Source organism: Triturus cristatus, chromosome 1_2 (genome assembly GCF_964204655.1).
Source record: "Triturus cristatus chromosome 1_2, aTriCri1.1, whole genome shotgun sequence".
NCBI lineage: Eukaryota > Metazoa > Chordata > Amphibia > Caudata > Salamandridae > Triturus > Triturus cristatus.
In genome coordinates this window covers 1,158,571,219-1,158,583,914 of record NC_140580.1, presented here as the reverse complement: position 1 = coordinate 1,158,583,914, position 12,696 = coordinate 1,158,571,219, and the positions used below count along the sequence as shown (strand labels likewise).

At 47.1% G+C, this 12,696-nt stretch overlaps 1 protein-coding gene across 1 annotated transcript in view; it reads right to left on the bottom strand.

The window, feature by feature from the left end:
• Nucleotides 1–12,696, bottom strand: part of FIBCD1 (fibrinogen C domain containing 1) — an 820,840-nt gene that overhangs the window by 555,799 nt on the left and 252,345 nt on the right. The window lies entirely within an intron of this gene.

Here is a 12,696-nt window from a genome sequence, read left to right as displayed (position 1 = left end):
GTTTGGGATGGTATGCCACCCCGAGTGATTGCCAGTGGTTAGACAAATTGCAAGCATTCCTCCCATCACCTTTTGTGGGTTTCCTGTACCACCCTAAGTGGCATAGGTATGCCCGTTGGTGGGTTCTGTGCCCCCTGTGTCACTGGAACCAAGTTGCACCCAGTTGATGAGATCTTATCAGGGCAAAACCGGTCCTATGTTGCTTGTGTTCCAGTTAGGTGAGGACCTGGCTTGGCAATTCGGACTGGTCTGTTCCTATTGGAGCAGGGTCACCGCTGATTTGCATATACCTGGGTCCAAACAAGGTGGCATGGTGGGTAAACGAACCATGGGATGCTACCCCAAGTGATTGCCAGTGGTCAGACACGTTGCGAGCATTCCTCCCATCAACGTTTGTGTGTTTCATTTATTTACACACATTTCTTTTTTATTCAAACACATTTATTGCATTCATGCACATTCCATATGCTTTTATGTATTTATGTATTTCTAAGAATAAACATTTTCATATACACCTATTTCATATGATTTTGCATTTTTATTCATGCTTTTATTTTTATTCACGCTCAATCATTTTTATTCAAACATGTTTTCATACACATTCCATATGCGCTTATATGTTTATGTGTTTTTAATCATAAGTATTTATTTTTACTCAGACACGTTTCTTTACATGTATAAGTGCTTGTTGTCTGCATGTATGCTGGGCCCCTGATGACACGAGTTCTCGCCCTTTTACTCCGTAAAATCAGGCTGTTTATACCGCCGAAATGTGGGGGCGCTGACAAGACTGTAGGACTGCCTGAGCGCACACTCGCACCGCGCCTCTCATCTGAACTATTTTTGGCATCAGAAGAGATGGTTTGACCAGGGAGGGGTGGGTGCGGGGAGGGGGGGGGGGTTGAGGGGTGCTGCAGCTAAGGTAAGAGGCAGACCCTTCCTCGCTTGAGCCACAGAGGAGGGGCAGTGGAAGCCCAGAAGGCTCTCAGGGGAGCCTCGAGGGCTGGCCACGCAAAGCACTCGATTTGCTGCCAAAGGGGTGCGTGCCTCGCACTTGCCCAGCATTCCCCCATCTGCCACACTATTTCAACAAAAGATATTTCTAGCTCAAATAGAACAAATAAATAAAAACATTGCACAGGGAGTTCGGTGCCATCCTGTACTCTTCGCAAGTTTAACTGGTAACTCCAGGGGCGCGCGAAATTCACGTCACTTTCACATGTGTAATTACAGAAAATATTGGAAAAATTGCACAACATACGCAAAATGTAAATATGGTGTTTTGCCCTCTCTTTTATTGTGAAGTGCATTTTTTAGAGACGAGGACTCACTTCACCCACAACCCCCCTCCTACCCTCCCAAACAAACAGCACAGCATCGCCCCACTTGTCAATCACAGAGAAATAAATTATAATAAAACATTATTTTATTTTTCTCTGACCGCCTTACACATGTGTGTAGTGCGGGGCAGAGCCGTGAGGAGTGGTGGGCACTTAGAAGTGCGCATGTAAGTTTGGCGGGCCGTCCTAGGCTGGCCAAACAGACATGCGCCTTTCTATTTCTCCAGCCCAGCTGTGTTCGAAGACAGGTTGCAGAAAAGCCACCGGCTCTCTGGGATGGTATGAGCGGTAGAGCAGGCCGCTCAGACCAATCGTGGCGCTCCTCTCATAGCATGAGAGCAGCGTCTGGATTGGGTAGGGAGCCTGATTTCCCAGAGATAGCCGGGAGAGCACAGAGGCGGGCGTCGGAGGCCGCAGCAGGGGTAGCGAATGGAAAGGTATGTTTAAAAAAAAAGAAATTATTCCCCCCCTGTCTGTCCATCCCCTGCCCCCACCCCACTTTCGTTTAATGGCCACCTCTACAGGCAATAACACAAGTGCTCGAAAAAGAGGCGCTTGCATTCTGCCTGTCTGCGTTATTCGGGTTCTCCTGCTCTATTATGGGAATCACGCAGGTGTACTATAAGTTTTGCTTTGGTGTAATTCACTGGCAGCAGTTCACACCAATATTCAAGCTTAAAAAAGGTGATAGTTTTGCTCAGATGGTGAAACATCATCAAGTGGTTCGTAACTCATTATTATTTTCCATACACATGTATACCCTTTCTATTCAGTTATGTATCTATCTATGCCAGTAACTTGCGAATACCTTTGTCTCAATATCTCTAGTAACACTCTTCCAGTTTGCAAACTACACACATTCTATCACCCCCCAGGCGACAATCTCCCTTCACTGAACGATTCATGGAAATCATCTCTGGCGATGTGGATTCAGTCCAGTCCCACATCTACCGTGGGGACTTTCACCTTCACTGGTCGAACCCTAATGACCAAGCAGTCTCATGCCTCAATTCCTTCTGGCATGACCCCGAATTGATTCAACATTGTGGCCAGCCTACTCACATTAAAGGGGAAACTTTAGACTGCATCATCTCCAAAGTTCATACCATCTCATTGGATTCCATCACACCATGTGATTGGTCGGACCATCACATCATTTCCTTCCATATCAACTCTGAGGTTCATCAGAGTAAGGCACAAAAAACCAAACCAAAGATTTGGAAAAGGGTCCTCGGAGATATCAATACAGCTGACCTAGCATCCCACTGTAATCGGGCCCTCTCTCCCCAACTGGACACACTTGAAGTTCGTGCTCTCACAGACTTCTATAACTCCTCTATTTCCAACATCATGGATTCTTTGGCCCCACTACAACAAACAACTGCGTCTGCAAAAATTTCTAAACCTTGGTTCAATGGCAACCTAAACTCGGAACGTCGCAATCTAAGGGCCATAGAACGTTCCTGGAGAAGCACTCCATCTGCGGACCATCTAAAAAACCTTAGAGCATCAAGAAGTTTGTATAACAAACAAATCAAGACAGCTAAGGCGGAGCATTTCAGATCCCAACTTAACCAAGCGGCGAATCTGGAAGCAAAAAGATTCCTCATGGACAAGCTCTTACCTTAACATAAGGGGCAATTTTTAGCTCTAAGCACATCGGACATTCTATAGTATCGGTTATTATTCTTGTATATGATCATTATTTTTGTTTTGGTTATTATTGCTGTACATGACTATTGTATTTACTCCTCTTAAGTCATTCTGCTCCATCGTCTAGCCCATTCTTCGTTCGCCCAGGTGTATAAATGATCTGGTAGGTGTTCACCATCTGATTCAATGCCTATTAGACTCCCCATTTGACTCATTTTTAGGACTCGCCTGCGAACGCAGCGCAAAGCGCTGCTGTCCGCAGCGAGATCTATTGTAGCTGACTTGCCTAGGAAGTGGGACAGGAGATGGGCACGCGCAAGGCTTTTGGCGGATTTGAGCCGGTGTACGTGCACGTGAACACGCACGTGCGCACACGCGATGTGCACATCTCCTGTCCCACTTCCGATAACATGCCAGCCCCGTTGGAGGCTCCGAGTGGGCTATTGTTGGCGCAAAGTGTACTTTTGCAATTCTGAGCAACAATAGCCCACACGGAACCCCCCCAGCCCTTCTTTACTCACCGGGCTGCTCTTCTGTGGGGGGGCTCCATCTCGCGGCTGCAGCACTTCTGTTGCGGGGCTTCCCTGCACTCCTGGGAGCCTTGTGCTGCTGTGGTCATCCTCGGCCGCCGCATTCTTCACCCGGGCCCCCTCCTGGGACCCGGGGCTTCTCTTCACTCCGGCCACCACCGCGGGGCTCTCCCTTCAACATGGGAGCCCCGCGTTAGCACGGCACGCCGGTTTCTGTTTTTGCCGGAGCAGGCCCCACCCACGTCCCGGGCAAGGGCGCCTGACTTCTGGCTTGAAGACTAGTAAGGGAGCTCTGAAAAATGAAGCAAACAACTGGCATGTATATGGAGAAAACTGGCGGTAGCACAGGTTAGGTCTACCGAAAGCAGCAAATTGTTATCTATCTACTTCATTTAAGGGTACTTAAATGTCCGGTTTGTCTGTCTGATGGAAGAATTTAATCTCAATTGTAATCCCTCTGCATATGGGACCTTTACTTTTAAGCAGGGCTGAGTTCTGTTTGGCGCCTTTCACGCTCTGCATAATAGCTAGAATATTATTTGGGAGAGCTTTCTTTGTGATTAGTTTTCTTTTTTTTTTTATTGCTGTTGTTTTCTTATATCCGTACGCACACGTAATAAAACTCGCTGTTGACAATATTTTTAATCAAGTACTGATGTCAGGCTGCACTCTTTTTTCATGGCGGCTCTGAATAGGCTGCCGACTGCCATTAGAATCTCCGGAATTCGTCGAGCACGCGGCCACTGGAGCTGTCGATGTGCACCGCTTTAGTAAACTCTCCTGGTCGTCTCCCTCCCTGTACATCGTGATTCGTGAACGGCGCCTCCGCCCCGGGCTTCTTTAACCCTCACAAATTCCATCAGGGGTATAGCTTAGTCAGTGATAGGGGGTTGGGGGGGGCGTGCAGATTTTCGTGCAGATTTTCTACTTTTTCGATAAACCGATCACCACATATAGTTAATCTTCAAATCCCAAAAATTAACAAGTTAAAACAATTTATTGAAATTATGACAACAAGAAAAACCAACGCAGGCATAGCAGACCCCCGACTCGGGGCCTAACTACCAAGCCAAAAATGCATTTATTTGGGGGTGCGACACCCCAAATTTCCCCCCTCCCCCGACTCTACGCCCTTGAATCCCACCGCTTTGACTGTACTTGGGTGGCTGTGCACTATCTACTCTCTTATGCTGTGAGTAGGGCTTTCGTTTAGATCTTGGCTCAAAGAGCTGGATCCCAGCCCTGTGTTGCCATAAAAGAATCACATTTCAGTAAGCATCAGCCTCTAAATTTAATGAGAAGCATTGAATCCTTTATCCAAAACTTCAGGCGTTTTCTTTAACTTTGGTGGTGTCGCGGAAAAGTACCAGAAACTACAGCTTTGAGCAAAAAATTAGAGCGGTCAGCATTTCAGCGATAGAGTGGAACATCACTATACAAAACTTGTTACAAATGCAGCCAGCTGCCATGCTTGGACACTCCAAATATCTCTCTGCCTGTACAGAAGGGAACCAGAGTTTGCTTCCTAAAAATAGTGGCGGTACTCCGTACGCCCCCGACTTGTGCCCTGTTTCTATCCAAATGTGTGCTTGTAAGACTCTGAAGTATTTCTGTAAGTGTGCGCGTGAACCTGTACAGTATTTCTCTGTGTGCGTGTGAGCCTTTGCAGTATGTGTGTGCACGTGAGCCTGTGCAGTATTTGTGTGTGCGTGTGAGCCTGTGCAGTATATGTGTGTGCGCGTGAGCCTGTGCAGTATTTCTCTGTGTGCGCGTGAGCCTGTGCAGTATGTGTGTGAGCCTGTGCTGTATTTCTGTTTTGTGTGTGAGCCTGTGCAGTATTTGTGTGCCCGTGAGCCGGTACAGTATTTGTGTGTGCGTGTGAGCCACTGCAGTATTTGTGTGTGCGCGTGAGCCGGTGCAGTGTTTGTGTGTGCGCGTGAGCCTTGTGCAGTATTTGTGTGTGAGTGTAAGCCTGTGTAGTATTTCGGCAAGTATGGGAATGTGAGCCTCTGAAGTATTTCTGTCAGTGTATACGTGAACCTGTGCAATATTTGTGTTTTGATGTGAGCCATTGCAGTATTTTTATTATTTCTGAAAAGTGCTAGCGATGAGGTGAATTTTTGAGTTCGATGAGGCAGGATTGGGTACGGCAACGGGGAAGATCAGTCCTAAATGTGTACTCCAAAAGAAGAAGAAAAAGTAAGCAGATACACGTTCTCCCCCAAAAACGTAATGTAACACTTGGCCCTGTCATCGGGGCCACAGAAATGACTCAGCAATGGCAGACTGGCACGTGGCAGCAGGGATAAATCCTTGCAATAGTGCGACATGTTCTTTGGCAGTATTTTGTTATTAGGTATGGGACATGTTTGTCGAATTAACTGTGAACTGCTGTAACTGTTTGTGAATGGAGCTCCTATTAGTAACATGATGAAGCCTTTGGCGTATTGACATTCCGATTCTCTTTAATAATTAAGGACATTCCGACCCTCTATTATTATGTTTTTTTATTTTTTTATGTGTTGTCTCTATAGCTGACATCGTCATCACATATCTTTTGTTTACCGAATACGTACTCCCATTGTTCTGTCATCTGTGTGTGCATTTTGTGCCATAGTGGCATACTTGGATCTCGCATTACTGAAAATTACAGCTATTGGTGTTGCATTATTATTTGCAACGCCAAAAGCTCAAACTTTTACTAATACGAGACCTATTGCATTGCAAATGCTTGTTGATTATTGTTTTGATACTGGTTATTATTCCTGTATATGATTATTGTACGTACCCCCCTTATGTCTCTATGCTCCATCGCATAGCCCATTCCTACTCGTTCACTCAGGTTTATAAATGAGCTGTTATGATGAACTTTTTGATTCAATACCTATTAGATTCCCCATGTTAGACTCATGTTTTGATTTGTTACCTTTGCCTCAAATTGTAAAGCGCTCTGATATCCTTCGGGATCAAGTTGGCGCTATATAAAACTTTATAAATAAAATAAATAAATAAATAAATAAATTACTGTACTTCTACTGTAGAAAAAAAACCTAAAAAACCTTCATCTCCCTCCAATGCTCTATTGATGTCTCACCCTGTAGCGCTCTCAATATATCCTCTACCTCCACTCTCTGACTCATCCCAAACCTCATCTTACTACGATGATCTCCCTACTATCCCTTTCTAGAATCTTCCCTCCCCTATGCCTCCTTTATCCTCTTCAATCAAACAGACTCACATGCCACCTCTCAAATTAACAACTTACATTTCCCTTTACTAATCCACCACTAATCCTTTTTGGGTTCAGGGATGCGGCTTTGACACCTCACCAGGCGTAGTAAGCACTATATAAATACAACTACAATCACAATGTGAAAAGGCTTTTGTCTGCCACAGGCAAGAACAATCTTAAAAACTTAAATCTAATTTAAACATGGCAGAAAGATGTACCCCTTCATTATTACAAAAAATCACTCTTCTCAACCCAGCAATGAATTCACAGAAAGATTCTCAAAACAACAGTGAATTCAGACACTCTTCTTAGAGCAACAGAGAATTCAGACACTCATCGCGGAACGGCAGAGAATTCAGACACTTCATAAAGCAGTGGCAAATACACAAACACCATTCTCACAGCAGCAGTGGATTCAGAAACTCATCTCAGAGCAGAAGTGAATTCAGACACTCTTCTCAGAGCAGCAGGGAATTCAGACACTCGTCTTAGAGCAGCAGGGATTTCAGACACTCATCTCAGAACAGCAGTGCATTCAGACACTCATCTCAGAGCAGCAGTGAATTCAGACACTCGTCTTAGAGCAGCAGGGAATTCAGACACTCATCTCAGAGCAGCAGGGATTTCAGACACTCATCTCAGAGCAGCAGTGAATTCAGACACTCATCTCAGAGCAGCAGTGAATTCAGACACTTCGTAAAGCAGTGGTGACCACACAGACACTATTTTCACAGCAGCAGTGGATTCAGACACTCATCTCAGAGCAGCAGGGAATTCAGACTCTCGTCTCAGAGTAGCAGTAAATTCAGACACTCTTCTCAGAGCAGCAGTGAATTCAGACACTTGTCTCAGAGCAGCAGTAAATTCATACAGTTATGTTAGAGCAGCAGTGAATTCAGACACTCTTCTCATAGCAGCAGTGAATTCAGACACTTCATAAAGCAGTGGTGAACACACAGACACTATTCTCACAGCAGCAGTGGATTCAGACACTCATCTCAGAGCAGAAGTGAATTCAGACACTTGTCTCAGAGCAGCAGTGAATTCAAACACTTCATAAAGCAGCGGTGAACACACAGACACTATTCTCACAGCAGCAGTGGATTCAGACACTCATCTCAGAGCAGCAGGGAATTCAGACACTTGTCTCAGAGTAGCAGTAAATTCAGACAGTTATGTCAGAGCAGCAGTGAATTCAGACACTCTTCTCATAGCAGCAGTGAATTCAGACACTTCATAAAGCAGTGGTGAACACACAGACACTATTCTCACAGCAGCAGTGGATTCAGACACTCATCTCAGAGCAGAAGTGAATTCAGACACTCGTCTCAGAGCAGCAGTGAATTCAAACACTTCATAAAGCAGCGGTGAACACACAGACACTATTCTCACAGCAGCAGTGGATTCAGACACTCATCTCAGAGCAGCAGGGAATTCAGACACTTGTCTCAGAGTAGCAGTAAATTCAGACAGTTATGTCAGAGCAGCAGTGAATTCAGACACTCTTCTCATAGCGTTACAACAAACAAATGATGGACGGAATGCTGACAATGCAGACATTCTCCCCCAGTCAAGAGATCTGGGTTAAATCCATCGTTCTTTTGACCACTACACCACCCCAGTTTAGACATGGCCATATGCAAATCAGTCTTGACCCTGTGTCTCATGGGAACAGTCCAGCCCGAACTGCCAAGCCATGTCTTCCCTGGACCGGAATCAAGCATCCTAGGACCGGTTTCTGGCTATCAGCCGTCATCAGCCAGGATAGCTTGACTCCAGTGGCGTAGTGAGCACGGGTCCCACGTCTGGGAATACCCATCCCACTTAGGGCGAAAAGCGTTACAACAAACAAATGATGGACGGAATGCTGACAATGCAGACATTCTCCCCCAGTCAAGAGATCTGGGTTAAATCCATCGTTCTTTTGCCCACTACACCACCCCAGTTTAGACATGGCCATATGCAAATCAGTCTTGACCCTGTGCCTCATAGGAACAGTCCAGCCCGAACTGCCAAGCCATGTCTTCCCTGGACCGGAATCAAGCATCCTAGGACCGGTTTCTGGCAATCAGCCGTCATCAGCCAGGATAGCTTGACTCCAGTGGCGTAGTGAGCACGGGTCCCACGTCTGGGAATACCCATCCCACTTAGGGCGAAAAGCGTTACAACAAACAAATGATGGACGGAATGCTGACAATGCAGACATTCTCCCCCAGTCAAGAGATCTTGGTTAAATCCATCGTTCTTTTGCCCACTACACCACCCCAGTTTAGACATGGCCATATGCAAATAAGTCTTGACCCTGTGCCTCATGGGAACAGTCCAGCCCGAACTGCCAAGCCATGTCTTCCCTGGACCGGAATCAAGCATCCTAGGACCGGTTTCTGGCTATCAGCCGTCATCAGCCAGGATAGCTTGACTCCAGTGGCGTAGTGAGCGCGGGTCCCACGTCTGGGAATACCCATCCCACTTAGGGCGAAAAGCGTTACAACAAACAAATGATGGACGGAATGCTGACAATGCAGACATTCTCCCGCAGTCAAGAGATCTGGGTTAAATCCATCGTTCTTTTGCCCACTACACCACCCCAGTTTAGACATGGCCATATGCAAATCAGTCTTGACCCTGTGCCTCATGGGAACAGTCCAGCCCGAACTGCCAAGCCATGTCTTCCCTGGACCGGAATCAAGCATCCTAGGACCGGTTTCTGGCTATCAGCCGTCATCAGCCAGGATAGCTTGACTCCAGTGGTGTTGTGAGCACGGGTCCCACGTCTGGGAATACCCATCCCACTTAGGGCGAAAAGCGTTACAACAAACAAATGATGGACGGAATGCTGACAATGCAGACATTCTCCCCCAGTCAAGAGATCTGGGTTAAATCCATCGTGCTTTTGCCCACTACACCACCCCAGATTAGACATGGCCATATGCAAATCAGTCTTGACCCTGTGCCTCATGGGAACAGTCCAGCCCGAACTGCCAAGCCATGTCTTCCCTGGACCGGAATCAAGCATCCTAGGACCGGTTTCTGGCTATCAGCCGTCATCAGCCAGGATAGCTTGACTCCAGTGGCGTAGTGAGCACGGGTCCCACGTCTGGGAATACCCATCCCACTTAGGGCGAAAAGCGTTACAACAAACAAATGATGGACGGAATGCTGACAATGCAGCCATTCTCCCCCAGTCAAGAGATCTGGGTTAAATCCATCGTTCTTTTGCCCACTGCACCACCCCAGTTTAGACATGGCCATATGCAAATCAGTCTTGACCCTGTGCCTCATGGGAACAGTCCAGCCCGAACTGCCAAGCCATGTCTTCCCTGGACCGGAATCAAGCATCCTAGGACCGGTTTCTGGCTATCAGCCGTCATCAGCCAGGATAGCTTGACTCCAGTGGCGTAGTGAGCACGGGTCCCACGTCTGGGAATACCCATCCCACTTAGGGCGAAAAGCGTTACAACAAACAAATGATGGACGGAATGCTGACAATGCAGACATTCTCCCCCAGTCAAGAGATCTGGTTTAAATCCATCGTTCTTTTGCCCACTACACCACCCCAGTTTAGACATGGCCATATGCGAGTCAGTCTTGACCCTGTGCCTCATGGGAACAGTCCAGCCCGAACTGCCAAGCCATGTCTTCCCTGGACCGGAATCAAGCATCCTAGGACCGGTTTCTGGCTATCAGCCGTCATCAGCCAGGATAGCTTGACTCCAGTGGCGTAGTGAGCACGGGTCCCACGTCTGGGAATACCCATCCCACTTAGGGCGAAAAGCGTTACAACAAACAAATGATGGACGGAATGCTGACAATGCAGACATTCTCCCCCAGTCAAGAGATCTGGGTTAAATCCATCGTTCTTTTGCCCACTACACCACCCCAGTTTAGACATGGCCATATGCAAATCAGTCTTGACCCTGTGCCTCATGGGAACAGTCCAGCCCGAACTGCCAAGCCATGTCTTCCCTGGACCGGAATCAAGCATCCTAGGACCGGTTTCTGGCTATCAGCCGTCATCAGCCAGGATAGCTTGACTCCAGTGGCGTAGTGAACACGGGTCCCACGTCTGGGAATACCCATCCCACTTAGGGCGAAAAGCGTTACAACAAACAAATGATGGACGGAATGCTGACAATGCAGACATTCTCCCCCAGTCAAGAGATCTGGGTTAAATCCATCGTTCTTTTGCCCACTACACCACCCCAGTTTAGACATGGCCATATGCAAACCAGTCTTGACCCTGTGCCTCATGGGAACAGTCCAGCCCGAACTGCCAAGCCATGTCTTTCCTGGACCGGAATCAAGCATCCTAGGACCGGTTTCTGGCTATCAGCCGTCATCAGCCAGGATAGCTTGACTCCAGTGGCGTAGTGAGCACGGGTCCCACGTCTGGGAATACCCATCCCATTTAGGGCGAAAAGCGTTACAACAAACAAATGATGGACGGAATGCTGACAATGCAGACATTCTCCCCCAGTCAAGAGATCTGGGTTAAATCCATCGTTCTTTTGCCCACTACACCACCCCAGTTTAGACATGGCCATATGCAAGTCAGTCTTGATCCTGTGCCTCATGGGAACAGTCCAGCCCGAACTGCCAAGCCATGTCTTCCCTGGACCGGAATCAAGCATCCTAGGACCGGTTTCTGGCTATCAGCCGTCATCAGCCAGGATAGCTTGACTCCAGTGGCGTAGTGAGCACGGGTCCCACGTCTGGGAATACCCATCCCACTTAGGGCGAAAAGCGTTACAACAAACAAATGATGGACGGAATGCTGACAATGCAGACATTCTCCCCCAGTCAAGAGATCTGGGTTAAATCCATCGTTCTTTTGCCCACTACACCACCCCAGTTTAGACATGGCCATATGCAAATCAGTCTTGACCCTGTGCCTCATGGGAACAGTCCAGCCCGAACTGCCAAGCCATGTCTTCCCTGGACCGGAATCAAGCATCCTAGGACCGGTTTCTGGCTATCAGCCGTCATCAGCCAGGATAGCTTGACTCCAGTGGCGTAGTGAGCGCGGGTCCCACGTCTGGGAATACCCATCCCACTTAGGGCGAAAAGCGTTACAACAGTGAATTCACTGCTGCTTTGAGAATAGTGTCTGAATTCACTGCTGTTGTAAAAATAGTGTATGTGTATTCACTACTGCTCTGAAAAGAGAGTCTGGGAATCCACTGCTGCTTTGAGAATAGTGTCTGTGCACTCACTACTACTCTGGAAAGAGAGTCTGGGAATCCACTGCTGCTTTGAGAATAGTGTCTGTACATTCACCACTGCTCTGATGAGAGAGTCTGTGAATTCACTGCTGCTTTGAGAATAGTGTCTGTACATTCACTACTGCTCTGACGAGAGTCTGTGAATTCACTGCTGCTTTGAGAATAGTGTCTGTGAAATCACTGCTGCTGTGAGAACAGTGTCTGTGTATTCACTACTGCTCTGATGAGAGAGTCTGTGAATTCACTGCTGCTTTGAGTAGAAAGTCTGTGAATTCACTGCTGCTTTGAGAATAGTGTCTGTGAAATCACTGCTGCTGTGAGAACAGTGTCTGTGTATTCACCACTGCTCTGATGAGAGAGTCTGTGAATTTACTGCTGCTTTGAGTAGAAAGTCTGTGAATTCACTGCTGCTTTAAGAATAGTCTCTGTGAAATCACTGGTGCTGTGAGAACAGTGTCTGTATATTCACTACTGCTCTGACAAGAGTGTCTGAATTCACTGCTGCTGTAAGAATAGTGTCTATGTATGTACTACTGATGTGAGAAGAGAGTCTGTAAATTCCCTGCTGCTTTGAGAATAGTGTCTGTGAAATTACTGCTGCTGTGAGAACAGTGTCTGTGTATTAACTACTGCTCTGAGAAGAGTGTCTGAATTCACTGCTGCTGTAAGAATAGTGTCTGTGTATTCACTACTGCTCTGAAAAGAGAGTCTGGGAATTC